Source organism: Triticum aestivum, chromosome 5D (assembly GCF_018294505.1).
Source record: "Triticum aestivum cultivar Chinese Spring chromosome 5D, IWGSC CS RefSeq v2.1, whole genome shotgun sequence".
Lineage (NCBI taxonomy): Eukaryota > Viridiplantae > Streptophyta > Magnoliopsida > Poales > Poaceae > Triticum > Triticum aestivum.
Window position 1 is genome coordinate 51,884,414 of NC_057808.1, and position 14,644 is coordinate 51,899,057.

Below are 14,644 nucleotides of genomic sequence, written 5' to 3' on the forward strand. Positions count from 1 at the left end.
TACCAAGCTCTAGGTGCCTGCTTTAGGCCATATAAGGCCTTGTCCAACTTGCACACATGATGTGGCTTTGAACCATCTTCAAACCCAGGTGGTTGTCTCATATAGACCTCCTCCTCGAGAACGCCATGTAAGAACGCATTCTGAACATCCAATTGGCGAAGACTCCATCCCCTGGAAACACCAATAGACAGAACAAGCCTGTTAGTAGCAGCTTTAACTACTGGACTAAAGGTGTCCTCATAATCAATGCCATAACGTTGTTTGAAGACCTTAGCCACTAGTCTAGCCTTATATCTATCTATTGTGCCATCAGGTCTTTCTTTAATTTTGTATACCCATTTACAATCAATGATGTTCCTCCCTCGCTTAGGAGGGACCAAACGCCAAGTTTGGTTTTTCATAAGTGCACCATACTCTACATTCATGGCATTTTTTCAATTATCATTACCTAGAGCTTCGGTTAGGTTTTGAGGCTCACTAGTAGCAGCAAAATCTGCAAATTTAAAGTTCTTTTCATACCTGAGTGTCCCATCCTTGTAAACTGTGGGTTTTAAAATACCTTTCTGTGCATGTGTAGTCATCCGAGAAGGTGTGTCGGAACGGACAGGATCTGTGGCCACAGAGGATCCCAGCACCATAGCAGAATCCGCCTTGTCTGCCGCACGCACGGATGAGGTTGGATCGCGCGCCCGTGGACTAGGAGAGACCGGTCCTGGTGAGTTGGCTATTGCCACGTGACCGAGGGACGTCATGCGGTCGCGCCCGCCATCATTGCGCCGCACAGCAGGGGACACGCGACCAGCCGCATGTGGTTCACACCCAACCGCTTCATGACAGCCGGCGCGTGGAGACAGAGCAGGGCCTGGCCCACCTGACCGGCCTGGTGACCCGTGCCAGGCGTCACCCGAGGAGTGGATGTTCCCGGGCCCTGGCGGGGGCGGCGTCAGAGGATCCGCCTGGGGATCCGTTCTCACGTCAGTTCCAGTATCAGCGTGACCAGGAGAATCTGCCTCGTGTCCGCTGCCAGGTGTTTCTTGCTGCTGCTGCGTAAAATCACAAGCATTTGAAGTGCAGTTTTTATCTCCGTCAGAAGTAGGGTTATGTAACAAATGATCATCAGCATAATGTTCGTCCCCATGATCGGTTGGATTTAATAGCTCCGGATTTGAAAGGAGAATTTCTGCCCGAAGACGTGCACCGGTGTTTGGGTGTAGTGTGGAGAATGGGAATACGTTTTCATCAAAAACAACATCCCTCGAGATATACACACGTCCTGTTGGAATATCAAGACATTTAAACCCTTTGTGAAGATTGCTATACCCAAGAAAGGTGCATTGCTTGGAACGGAATTGAAGTTTGTGCTTGTTATAGGGTCGGAGGTTAGGCCAACAAGCACACCCAAAAATTCTAAGTGAGGAATAATTGGGCGTTTCATGGAACAATAGCTCAAGAGGGGTTTCAAATTTGATAACTTTGCTAGGAAGGCGATTGATGAAATAAGTAGCAGCAATAAATGCTTCATCCCAAAACTTTAAGGGCATTGAGGCTTGGGCAAGAAGAGACAAGCCTACTTCGACGATATGTCGATGTTTTCTTTCTGCTGATCCGTTCTGCTGATGCGCATGGGGACAAGACACATGATGAGATATTCCTATCTTTATGAAGAAGGAGTTGAGTTTTTCATACCCCCCTCCCCAATCTGTCTGAAGAGCAAGAATTTTGCGATTAAATTGTCGTTCAACAAGGTGCTGAAAGTCATGAAATTTTTGAAAAACTTCAGACTTGTGTTTGATCGAATAGATCCATGTGAATTTACTGAAATCATCGATAAAACTCACATAATATTTTTTCTGCCTATTGTTTCAACAGCAGGGCCCCAAACATTAGAGAAAATAAGTTCTAAAGGAAACTTGGATTCACTTATTGACTTTGGATAAGGTAACTGGTGACTTTTACCCTTTTGACAGGCGTCACATAAAGACTCATTATTGGAAAAGTTAGCACAAGGGAGTTTATTTTGACTAAGAACTCTCTTGAAAATGAGAGGAGATGGATGACCTAAACGTCGGTGCCACCTATCCGAAGATATTTTGGTGGCACTGAGCACCTGCTTCTGGACGTTGGATCCCTTGTGCTTGACGGGGTAGAGACCACATCAACCCCTGCCTCGAAGGAATACCTTCCTCGTTCCCCGTTCCTTAACAAAAAAAGAATGAGGATGAATTTGAACAAACGTGTCATTGTCAAGTGCAAGGCGACTAGCAGAGATTAAGCTCTTGCTAGCTTCCGGAACATGAAGGATGTTATTTAGATAAAGATCACGATCAGGGGTACGAATAGCTGAGTGACCAATATGTTCTATAGCCATACCTGACCCACTAGCAGTGTGGATTTGCTCGCTCCCAGTGTAGCGGTCACGGACGGTCAGCCTCTCAAGGTCGCCTGTGATGTGGTCGGTGGCGCCGCTCTCAAGGTACCAGTTGGTATCCACCCCGTACTGAGGTGCTGCAAGGTTCGCCGACCTCTCTTCTCTCCTTGGTAGGCTTCATCATAGCGTTTCCAGCACTTCCACGCTGGATGACCAAGTTTGCCACAGATCTGGCACTGGATCCTAGGTGTGGGGGAATTGTTGTTGTAGTTACCCCCACCACCATTTTTGTTGTAGTGGCCACCTCCTCCTTGTCCACCGCGACCGCCAGACTTGATGTATGGGCGGCCACAGTCACCGCCATTGTTGTTGTTGCCTCCACGGCCACGGCCACGGTCACCACGCCCGCGACCTCTGGTGGCAGCATTGGCAGAGGACTGCGACACTCTTCCATGGAGCTTCATCCGCATCTCGAAGCTGATGAGCTGAGAGAACAGCTCGGGGACGGTGATCGGCTCCACTCTGGAGCACATGGCGGAGACCACAGGATCAAATTCCTCGTCCAGGACAACGAGGATGTGGGAGACGATGTCATCATCGTCAATCTTCTTCCCTGCAGCGATAAGTTCATCGCACAGAGACTTAACTTTCCCGACGCAGTCGGTGATGGAGGAGCTCCCTTTCTGCAGATTGGCGAGGGTGATGCGTGTTGGGGAACATAGTAATTGCAAAAAAATTCCTACGCACATGCAAGATCATGGTGATGCATAGCAACGAGAGGGGAGAGTGTCGTCCACGTACCCTCGTAGACCGTAAGCGAAAGCGTTATGAGAACGCCGTTGATGTAGTCGTATGTCTTCATGATCCGACCGATCCAAGTACCGAACGCACGGCACCTTTGAGTTCAGCACACGTTCAGCTCGATGACGTCCCACGAACTCCAATCCAGCAGAGCTTCGCGGGAGAGTTCCGTCATCACGACGGCGTGATGACGGTGATGATGTTGCTACTGATGCAGGGCTTCACCTAAGCACCGCTACGATATGATCGAGGTGGATTATGGTGGAGGGGGGCACCGCACACGACTTGGAACAATCAACTTGTGTGTTCTAGGGTGCCCCCCTCCCCACGTATATAAAGGAGGGAGGGGAGGCCGACCGACCTCTCTAGGCGCGCCAAGGGGAGGAGGAATCCTCCTCCTAGTAGGAGTAGGATTCCTCCTTTCCTAGTGATCACATGATCAAAATAATGCTCGGGTCGACGATGCTCCTTGCCCTTAGGCGGTCCCTCGGTCATCAGCTTCTTGGCATCCAGCTTCGCCCAATGCGTCTTGACGCGGGCAAAGGCCATACGCGCACCTTCAATACAGACCGACTGCTTCACGGCTTCGAGCCGCGGACAGGTACTCACAAGCCGCTGCACAAGTCCGAAGTAGCTGCTGGGTACAGGATCGGCAGGCCACAGCCGGACTATAAAGTCCTTCATGGCTAACTCTGCCAACCTGTGCAGGTCGACCAACTGCTTTAGCTGGTCGCTGAAGGGCACCGGACGTTCGGATCCCAGATATTGGGACCAGAACAACTTCTCCGTAGACATCCCTTCCTCGGCTCTATAATGCTCGGCCGCATCCGACACACTGTGCGGCAGACCTGTAAATGCCCCTGGAAAACCAAAATTCAGGATAAGTACAAGGGATGTTGCTTCTACACGCTTGCTCTGCATGGTGAAGAACTTACCCGCTGCAATCTTCTTGGCCATCTCGATTTCCTGGAGGGCGCTCTGGGCTTCGGCTCGCGCATCCTGAGCACTCTGGCGAGCCTTCACCAATTCAGACTCTTGCGCCTTATAATCGCGCTCCAGGGCCTCAAATCTCTCTATCGCGCCCTGGAGCTGTTGCTGCGCCTCACCAACCCGGGCCTCGTGCTTCTCGCGCAAGACGCGCTCTTTGGCCGCTTTGTCCTCGGCCTCGACTAGCGCCTTCTTCAGGGTTGCCACCTCGGCCGTGGCCCCTAATAAAGTTTATGACACTTTAGCCCAGTCGGACTATTCATTTCTTTTTGAAATATACCCACAGGTTACTGCATACCTTGGCTATCCTCCAACTGCTTCTTCACGCGGCCGAGCTCCTCCTCGGCCCGCTCCAATTTCTGCTTCAGTCCGGAGACCTCCGCAACATGAGCAGTGGTAGCCTGCAGCGATACCTGCTTATTCACATAGACAACTCATGTTAGACTCCTGCGATTTTTTGATCCTCTGTTCGGCTTTTCTTCCCGAACACCAAACAGAGTATCAGGGGCTACTGTCTATACTGTGATATTTTTCCTATAATCACATTACTTACCTCAAAGCCCGTTAGAAGGCTAGTGCAGGCTTCGGTCAGTCCGCTTTTAACGGACTGTACCTTCTCTATTACCGTGTCCATAAGGACACGATGTTCCTCCACGATAGAGGCGCCTCGTAGCGCCTCCAGTAGATTATCCGGTGCCTCTGGTTGGAAAGAGGTCACCGGTGGAACAGGCACACCCCCTCCTGGTGGGGAACGCCGTTCGCTGGACCCCGGAGCCGTATAGATTTCCGGAATGGTATCCGGCTGACGGCCGAAGGGAACTCGGGCCCCATCACCAGTCCCCATGGGGGCTTTTTCCCCCATGTGTCCGGCGTCCGAGGAGTCATCTTGGGGCGTCACCCCGATGATCTCCGGAACCTCCCCCCAGCCTGGGAAAGTCTTTTTGGACACCGCCTCGTCATCACCCTTGGGTGAGATGGAATGAGCAGGTGGCGGAGACATGCTAGCCATCTCCTCCGTGTCCAGCGAATCCTCTGTCGAGGATCGCGGAGAGCCATCGCGCGCCGGACTGCAAGGACAATGTTTACAATATGTCAATATTACAAACCGAAAAAGCCAGACGTTTGTGAATTCTGGTACTTACGAAGCGGCCCGAGGCTTGGTCCGTCGAGGTCGTTCCAGACTGCTGTCAACATCCCACGCGGAGTTATCCGCGAGGGAGCCTATAACCCTCTTAGGCGCTTTCGCCTCCGGGCTTGTGGGGTCCGCTCTCTTCTTCCTCCCCGCTTCAGGTGGGGAGTCGTTTTCTTATTCCTCTTCATCGCCGTCGTCAGCGGACAAAGAGGAAGTCTCGCTTCCGGATGTCTCGTCCGGAGTGCTTCTCCGGCGAAGGCCCTTCTTGGCCCCTTGGGCCGCCTTCTTAGCCATCTTCTCCGGCACCTCATAAGGTGCAGGGAATAGCATCTTCTCCAATAATGGAAATTCTTGGTCCTCGGGCAGCGGAGCCGGACAGTTAATCTCCTCAGTCAACTTAATCCAGGCCTGAAAATAGGGGAAGGAAGCTTAAATTTCCTCTCAAAATATGCTAGTAGGGGATACTCCTTGAAAACAATAAGGGAACTGACCGGGTTGGGCTGGCGCTTTAAGCTAAGTCGCGGTCTTCGGTCGTAGGCGGTGGCGTCTCGCCGGCCTTGAAGAGCACCTTCCAGATTTCTTCGTGCGTCGTGCCGAAGAACTCGAGTAGCGTCTGGTGCTTGGCCGGCTCGAACTCCCACAAATTACAAGTTCGGCGTTGGCATGGAAGGACCCAACGAACAAGCATGACCTGGACCACGTTGACGAGCTTGATTTTCCTTTCTATCATGTTCTGGATGCACGTCTGGAGCCCGGTCAGCTCGTCCGAGGGACCCCAGGTTAGGCCCCTCTCTTGCCAGGAGGTGAGCCGCATCGGGATTCCGAATCGGAATTCGGGGGCCGCCAACCAGTCAGCATCGCGCGGCTCGGTGATGTAGAACCACCCCGATTGCCACCCTTCACCGTCTCTGCAAACGAACCTTCGGGCCAGGTGACGTTGGGCATCTTGCCCACCATAGCGCCTCTGCACTCTGCTTGTTGACCGCACACTACTTTCGGCCTCACATTGAAGGTCTTCAGCCACAGGCCGAAGTGAGGCGGGATGCGGAGAAAAGCCTCACAAACGACGATAAACGCCGAAATGTTTTAGGATGAAGTTGGGGGCTAGGTCATGAAAATCCAGCCCATAGTAAAACATAAACCCGCGGACGAATGGGTGAAGAGGGAACCCAAGCCCGCGGACGAAATGTGTAAGAAACACAACCCTCTCGTGGGGCTCGGGAGTGGGGACGATCTGTCCCTTGGCCGGGAGTCGATGAGCGATCTCTTTGGCCAGATATCCGGCCTCCCGGAGCTCCTTGATATCCTTCTTCTTGACAGAAGAGGCCATCCACTTACCTCCAGCTCCGGATCCGGACATCTTCGAAGTACTTTCTCGAACGAGGGAAAGGCTAAAGCTTGGGCGCTGGAGCTCAAGGACGGAAGGGCTGAGGAAGAGAAAGGGCGTGGGTGAAAGAAGGGAATCCTTACCCCCTTTATAGAGGCCGCGAATGTCAAGCGCCTTCCCACTCGCCTGTTGCCAATGGTTGTGCAAATGGCGCGGTTGGGTTACCCATGCCCGCATTGATGAGGGCCCCGCAATAAGCGGACACGATCTCTGCTTCGACAGGACGTGCCGAATAGCAACCGCGTCTCGAAACGTGGGGTGGCAGATGAAAAACGGTTCGAGATTATAACCGGACAGACGTGGCGTCATGTTATAAAAAACTGTCAGCAGATTAGACTCGTGCAAATATTATATTCTCTCTGCGGTTGTGTGTGGAATGCGTTACAGGTCCGGATACAATCATCGCGTCCGAATACTATCTTGGAGTTCGGAAGAAGGGGAATCCGTCTTGCAATGCCGAAGACAATCTGCGCGCCAGACTCCTCGTCATTGAAGCCAGGTTCAGGGGCTACTGAGGGAGTCCTGGACTAAGGGGTCCTCGGGCGTCCGGCCTGTTATCCATCGGGCCGGACTGATGGGCTGTGAAGACATGAAGGCCGAAAACTATACCCGTGTCCAGATTGGACTCTACTTGGCATGGAAGGCAAGCTAGGCGATCGATTATGAAGATTTCCTCCTATGTAACCGACCCCATGTAACCCTAGATCTCTCCGGTGCCTATATAAACCGGAGAGCATAGTCCGGATGAGGACATATTCATTACCATATACTCATAGGCTAGACTTCTAGGGTTTAGCCATTACGATCTCGTGGTAGATCAACTCTTGTAACACTCATATTCATCAAGATCAATCAAGCAGGAAGTAGGGTATTACCTCCATTGAGAGGGCCCGAACCTTGGTAAACATCGTGTCCCCCGTCTCCTGTTCCCATCGATCCTAGATGCACAGTTCGGGACCCCCTACCCGAGATCCGCCGGTTTTGACACCGACACCTAGTCCTACTAGGAGGGGGAAGGAAGGAGAGGGGGAGGAGAAGGAAAGAGGGGGCACAGCCCCTCCCCTAGTCCAATTCGGACTAGGCCCATGGGGCGCACAGCCAGCCCTCGTGGCTTCTCCTCTCTTTCCCCTAAACCCACTAAGGCCCATATGTACTCCCGTATTCCCGTAACTCCCCCGGTACTCCGAAAAATACCCGGATCACTCGGAACCTTTCCGATGTCCGAATATAGTCGTCCAATATATCGATCTTTACGTCTCGACCATTTCGGGATTCCTTGTCATGTCCCTGATCTCATCCGGGACTCCGAACTACCTTCGGTACATCAAAACACATAAACTCATAATACCGATCGTCACCGAACGTTAAGCGTGCGGTCCCTACGGGTTCGGGAACTATGTAGACATGACCGAGACACGTTTCTGGTCAATAACCAATAGCGGATCCTGGATGCTCATATTGGCTCCCACATATTCTACGAAGATCTTTATCGGTCAAACCGCATAACAACATACATTGTTCCCTTGTCATCGGTATGTTACTTGCCCGAGATTCGATCATCAGTATCTCAATACCTAGTTCAATCTCGTTACCGGAATGTCTCTTTACTCGTTCCGTAATGCATCATCCTGCAACTAACTCATTAGTCACATTGCTTGCAAGGCTTATAGTGATGTGCATTACCGAGAGGGCCCAGAGATACCTCTCCGACAATCGAAGTGACAAATTCTAGTCTCGATCTATGCCAACTCAACAAGTACCATCGGAGACACCTGTAGAGCACCTTTATAATGACCCAGTTACGTTGTGACGTTTGGTAGCACACAAAGTGTTCCTCCGGTATTCGGGAGTTGCATAATCTCATAGTCATAGGAACATGTATAAGTCATGAAGAAAGCAATAGCAATATACTAAACGATCAAGTGCTAAGCTAACGGAATGGGTCAAGTCAATCACTTCATTCTCTAATGATGTGATCCCGTTAATCAAATGACAACTCATGTGTATGGCTAGGAAACTTAACCATCTGTGATTCAACGAGCTAGTCAAGTAGAGGCATACTAGTGACACTCTGTTTGTCTATGTATTCACACATGTACTAAGTTTCTGGTTAATACAATTCTAGCATGAATAATAAACATTTATCATGATATAGGGAAATATAAATAATAACTTTTTATTGCCTCTAGGGCATATTTCCTTCAGTCTCCCACTTGCACTAGAGTCAATAATCTAGTTCACATCGCCATGTGATTTAACACCAATAGTTTACATCACCATGTGATTAATATCCATAGTTCACATCGCCATGTGCCAACACTCAAAAGGTTTACTAGAGTCAGTAATCTAGTTCTCATCGCCATGTGATTAACACCCTAAGAGTACTAAGGTGTGATCATGTTTTGCTTGTAAAAGAAGTTTAGTCAATGGGTATGCCGTATTCAGATCCGTATGTATTTTGCAAATTTCTATGTCAACAATGCTCTGCACGGAGCTACTCTAGCTAATTGCTCCCACTTTCAATATGTATCCAGATTGAGACTTAGAGTCATCTGGATTAGTGTCAAAACGTGCATCGACGTAACCCTTTACGACGAACCTTTTGTCACCTCCATAATCAAGAAACATATCCTTACTCCACTAAGGATAATTTTGACCGATGTCCAGTGATCTAGTACTAGATCACTATTGTACTCCCTTGCCAAACTCAGTGTAGGTATACAATAGATCTGGTACACAGCATGGCATATTTTATAGAACTTATGGCTGAGGCATAAGGAATGACTTTCATTCTCTTTCTATCTTTTGCCGTGGTCGGGCCTTGAGTCTTACTCAATTTCACACCTTGCAATACAGGCAAGAACTCCTTCTTTGACTGTTCCATTTTGAACTACTTCAAAAATTTGTCAAGGTATGTACTCATTGAAAAAACTTATCAAGCGTCTTGATCTACCTCTATAGATCTTGATGCCCAATATGTAAGCAGCTTCACCGAGGTCTTTCTTTGAAAAACTCCTTTCAAACACTCTTTTTATGCTTTCCAGAAAATTCTACATCATTTCCGATCAACAATATGTCATTCACATATACTTATCAGAAAGTTTGTAGTGCTCCCACTCACTTTCTTGTAAATACAGGCTTCACCACAAGTCTGTACAAAACTATATGCTTTGATCAACTCATCAAAGCATATATTCCAACTCCGAGATGCTTGCACCAGTCCATAGATGGATCGCTGAAGCTTGCACATTTTGTTAGCACCTTTAGGATCGACAAAACCTTTTGGTTGCATCATATACAACTCTTCTTTAAGAAATCCATTAAGGAATGTAGTTTTGACATCCATTTGCCAGATTTCAAAAAATGTGGCAATTTGCTAACATGATTCGGACAGACTTAAGCATCGCTATGAGTGAGAAAATCTCATCGTAGTCAACACCTTGAACTTTGTCAAAAACCTTTTTCGACAAGTCTAGCTTTGTAGATAGTAACACTACTATCAGCGTCCGTCTTCCTCTTGAAGATCCATTTTATTCTCAATGGCTCACCGATCATTGGGCAAGTCAATCAAAGTCCATACTTTGTTCTCATACATGGATCCCATCTCAGATTTCATGGCCTCACGCCATTTTGCGGAATCTGGGCTCATCATTGCTTCCTCATAGTTCGTAGGTTCGTCATGGTCAAGTAACATGACCTCCAGAACAGGATTACCGTACCACTCTGGTGCGGATCTCACTCTGGTTGACCTACGAGGTTTGGTAGTAACTTGATCTGAAGTTACATGATCATCATCATTAGCTTCCTCACTAATTGGTGTAGGAGTCACAGGAACAGATTTCTGTGATGAACTACTTTCCAATAAGGGAGCAGGTACAGTTACCTCATCAAGTTCTACTTTCCTCCCACTCACTTCTTTCGAGAGAAACTCCTTCTCTAGAAAGGATCCATTCTTAGCAACGGATGTTTTGCCTTCGGATCTGTGATAGAAGGTGTACCCAACTATCTCCTTTGGGTATCCTATGAAGACACATTTCTCTGATTTATCAGGATGAAACTTTTTCACATAAGCATCGCAACCCCAAACTTTAAGAAACGACAACTTTGGTTTCTTGCCAAACCACAGTTCATATGGTGTCGTCTCAACGGATTTAGATGGTGCCCTATTTAACGTGAATGCAGCTGTCTCTAATGCATAACCCCAAAACGATAGTGGTAAATCGGTAAGAGACATCATAGATTGCACCATATCTAATAAAGTACAGTTACGATGTTTGGACACACCATTACGCTGTGGTGTTCCAGATGGCATGAGTTGCGAAACTATTCCGCATTGTTTCAAATGAAGACCAAACTCGTAACTCAAATATTCTCCTCCACGATCAGATCATAGAAACTTAATTTTCTTGTTTCGATGATTTTCCACTTCACTCTGAAATTATATGAACTTTTTAAATGTTTCAGACTTATGTTTCATCAAGTAGATATACTTATATCTGCTCAAATCATCTGTGAAGGTCAGAAAATAACGATACCCGCCGCGAGCCTCAACACTCATCGGATCGCATACATCAGTATGTATTATTTCCAATAAGTCAGTTGCTCGCTCCATTGTTCCGGAGAACGGAATCTTAGTCATCTTGCCCATAAGGCATGATTCGCAAGCATCAAGTGATTCATAATCAAGTGATTCCAAAATCCCATCAGCATGGAGTCTCTTCATGCGCTTTACACCAATATGAGCTAAACGGCAGTGCCACAAATAAGTTGCACTATCATTATTAACTTTACATCTTTTGGTTTCAATATTATGAATATGTGTATCACTACGATCGAGATCCAACAAACCATTTTCATTGGGTGTATGACCATAGAAGGTTTTATTCATGTAAACAGAACAACAATTATTCTCTAATTTAAATAAATAACCGTATTGCAATAAACATGATCAAATCATATTCATGCTTAACGCGAACACTGAATAACATTTATTTAGGTTCAACACTAATCTCGAAAATATAGGGAGTGTGCGATGATGATCTTATCAATCTTGAAACCACTTCCAAGACACATCGTCACTTCACCCTTAACTAGTCTCTGTTCATTCTGCAACTCCCGTTTCGAGTTACTAATCTTAGCAACTGAACTAGTATCAAATACTGAGGGGTTGCTATAAACACTAGTAAAGTACACATCAATAACATGTATATCAAATATACCTTTGTTCACTTTGCCATCCTTCTTATCCGCCAAATACTTGGGGCAGTGCCGCTTCTAGTGGCCAGTCCCTTTACAGTAGAAGCACTCAGTGTCAGGCTTAGGTCCAGACTTGGGTTTCTTCTCCTGAGCAGCAACTTGTTTGCCGTTCTTCTTGAAGTTCCCCTTCTTCTTCCCTTTACCCTTTTTCTTGAAACTGGTGGTCTTGTTGACCATCAACACTTGACGCTCCTTCTTGATTTCTACCTCCGCAGCCTTTAGCATCGCGAAGAGCTCGGGAATCATTTCCGTTATCCCTTGCATATTATAGTTCATCACGAAGTTCTAGTAACTTGGTGATAGTGACTAGAGAACTCTGTCAATCACTATCTTATCTGGAAGATTAACTCCCACTTGATTCAAGTGATTGTAGTACTCAAACATTCTGAGCACATGCTCACAAGCTGAGCAATTCTCCTCCATCTTGTAGGCAAAGTACTTGTCAAAGGTCTCATATCTTTCGACATGGGCATGAGTCTGAAATACTAATTTCAACTCTTGAAACATCTCATATGCTCCGTGGCGTTTCAAAAACGTCTTTGAAGCCCCGATTCTAAGCCGTAAAGCATGGTGCACTAAAGTATCAAGTAGTCATCATATAGAGCTTGCCAAACGTTCATAACGTCTGCATTTACTCCTGCAATTAGTCTGTCACCTAGCGATGCATCAAGAACATAATTCTCCTGTGGAGCAATGAGGATAACCCTCAGATCACGGATCCAATCCGCATCATTGCTACTAACATCTTTCAACTTAGTTTTCTCTAGGAACATATCAAAAATAAAACAGGGGAGCTAAACGTGAGCTATTGATCTACAACAAAGATATGCTAATACTATCAGTACTAATTTTATGATAAATTAAAGTTCAATTAATCATATTACTTAAGAACTCCCACTTAGATAGACATCCCTCTAATCATCTAAGTGATCACGTGACCCATATCAACTAAACCATGTCTGATCATCACGTGAGATGGAGTAGTTTTCAATGGTGAACATCACTATGTTGATCATATCTACTATATGATTCACGCTTGACCTTTCGGTCTCCAGTGTTCCGAGGCCATATCTGCATATGCTAAGCTCGTCAAGTTTAACCCGAGTATTTCTGCGTGTGCAAAACTGGCTTGCACCCGTTGTATATGAACGTAGAGATTATCACACCGATCATCACGTGGTGTCTCGGCACGACGAACTTTGGCAACGGTGCATACTCAGGGAGAACACTTGTACCTTGAAATTTAGTGAGAGATCATCTTATAATGCTACCGTCAATCAAAGCAAAATAAGATGCATAAAAGATAAACATCACATGCAAGCAATATAAGTGATATGATATGGCCATCATCATCTTGTGCCTTTGATCTCCATCTCCAAAGCACCGTCATGATCACCATCGCCACCGGCGCGACACCTTGATCTCCATCGTAGCATCGTTGTCGTCTTGCCAACTATTGCTTCTTCGACTATCGCTACCGCTTAGTGATAAAGTAAAGCAATTACATGGCGATTGCATTTCATACAATAAAGCGACAACCATATGGCTCCTGCCAGTTGCCGATAACTCTCTTACAAAACATGATCATCTTATACAATAAAATTTAGTATCATGTCTTGACCATATCACATCACAACATGCCCTGCAAAAACAAGTTAGATGTCCTCTACTTTGTTGTTGCAAGTTTTACGTGGCCGCTACGGGCTGAGCAAGAATCGTTCTTACCTACGCATCAAAACCACAACGATTTTTCGTCAAGTTAGTGTTGTTTTAACCTTCACAAGGACCGGGCGTAGTCACACTCGATTTAACTAAAGTTGGAGAAACTGACACCCGCCAGCCACCTGTGTGCGAAGCACGTCGGTAGAACCAGTCTTGCGTAAGCGTACGCGTAATGTCGGTCCGGGCCGCTTCATCCAACAATACCGCCGAATCAAAGTATGACATGCTGGTAAGCAGTATGACTAGTATCGCCCACAACTCAATTGTGTTCTACTCGTGCATATAACATCTACGCATAAACCTGGCTCTGATGCCACTGTTGGGGAACGTAGTAATTTCAAAAAAATTCCTACGCACATGCAAGATCATGGTGATGCATAGCAACGAGAGGGGAGAGTGTCGTCCACGTACCCTCGTAGACCGTAAGCGGAAGCGTTATGAGAATGTGGTTGATGTAGCCATACGTCTTCACGATCCGACCGATCCAAGTACCGAATGCAGGGCACCTCCGAGTTCAGCACATGTTCAACTCGATGACGTCCCACAAACTCCGATCCAGCAGAGCTTCGCGGGAGAGTTCCGTCAGAACGACGGCGTGATGACAGTGATGATGTTGCTACCGACGCAGGGCTTTGCCTAAGCACCGCTGTGATATGATCGAGGTGGATTATGGCGGAGGGGGCACCGCACACGGCTTGGGACAATCAACTTGTGTGTTCTAGGGTGCCCCCCTCCCCACGTATATAAAGGAGGGAGGGGAGGCCGTCCGGCCTCTCTAGGCGCGCCAAGGGGAGGAGGAATACTCCTTCTAGTAGGAGTAGGATTCCTCCTTTCCTAGTCCTACTAGGAGGGGGAAGGAAGGAGAGGGGGAGGAGAAGGAAAGAGGGGGCGCAGCCCCTCCCCTAGTCCAATTCGGACTAGGCCCATGGGGGGCGCGCGGCCAGCCCTTGTGGCTTCTCCTCTTTTCCCCTAAAGCCCACTAAGGCCCATA

General features: G+C 47.6%; 1 pseudogene; it reads right to left on the bottom strand.

Annotated features, from left to right (window-relative positions):
* Positions 1 to 2,837: 2,837 nt before the first annotated feature.
* Positions 2,838 to 2,976, bottom strand: LOC123126380 (uncharacterized; annotated as a pseudogene).
* Between the last annotated feature and the right edge of the window lie 11,668 nt (positions 2,977 to 14,644).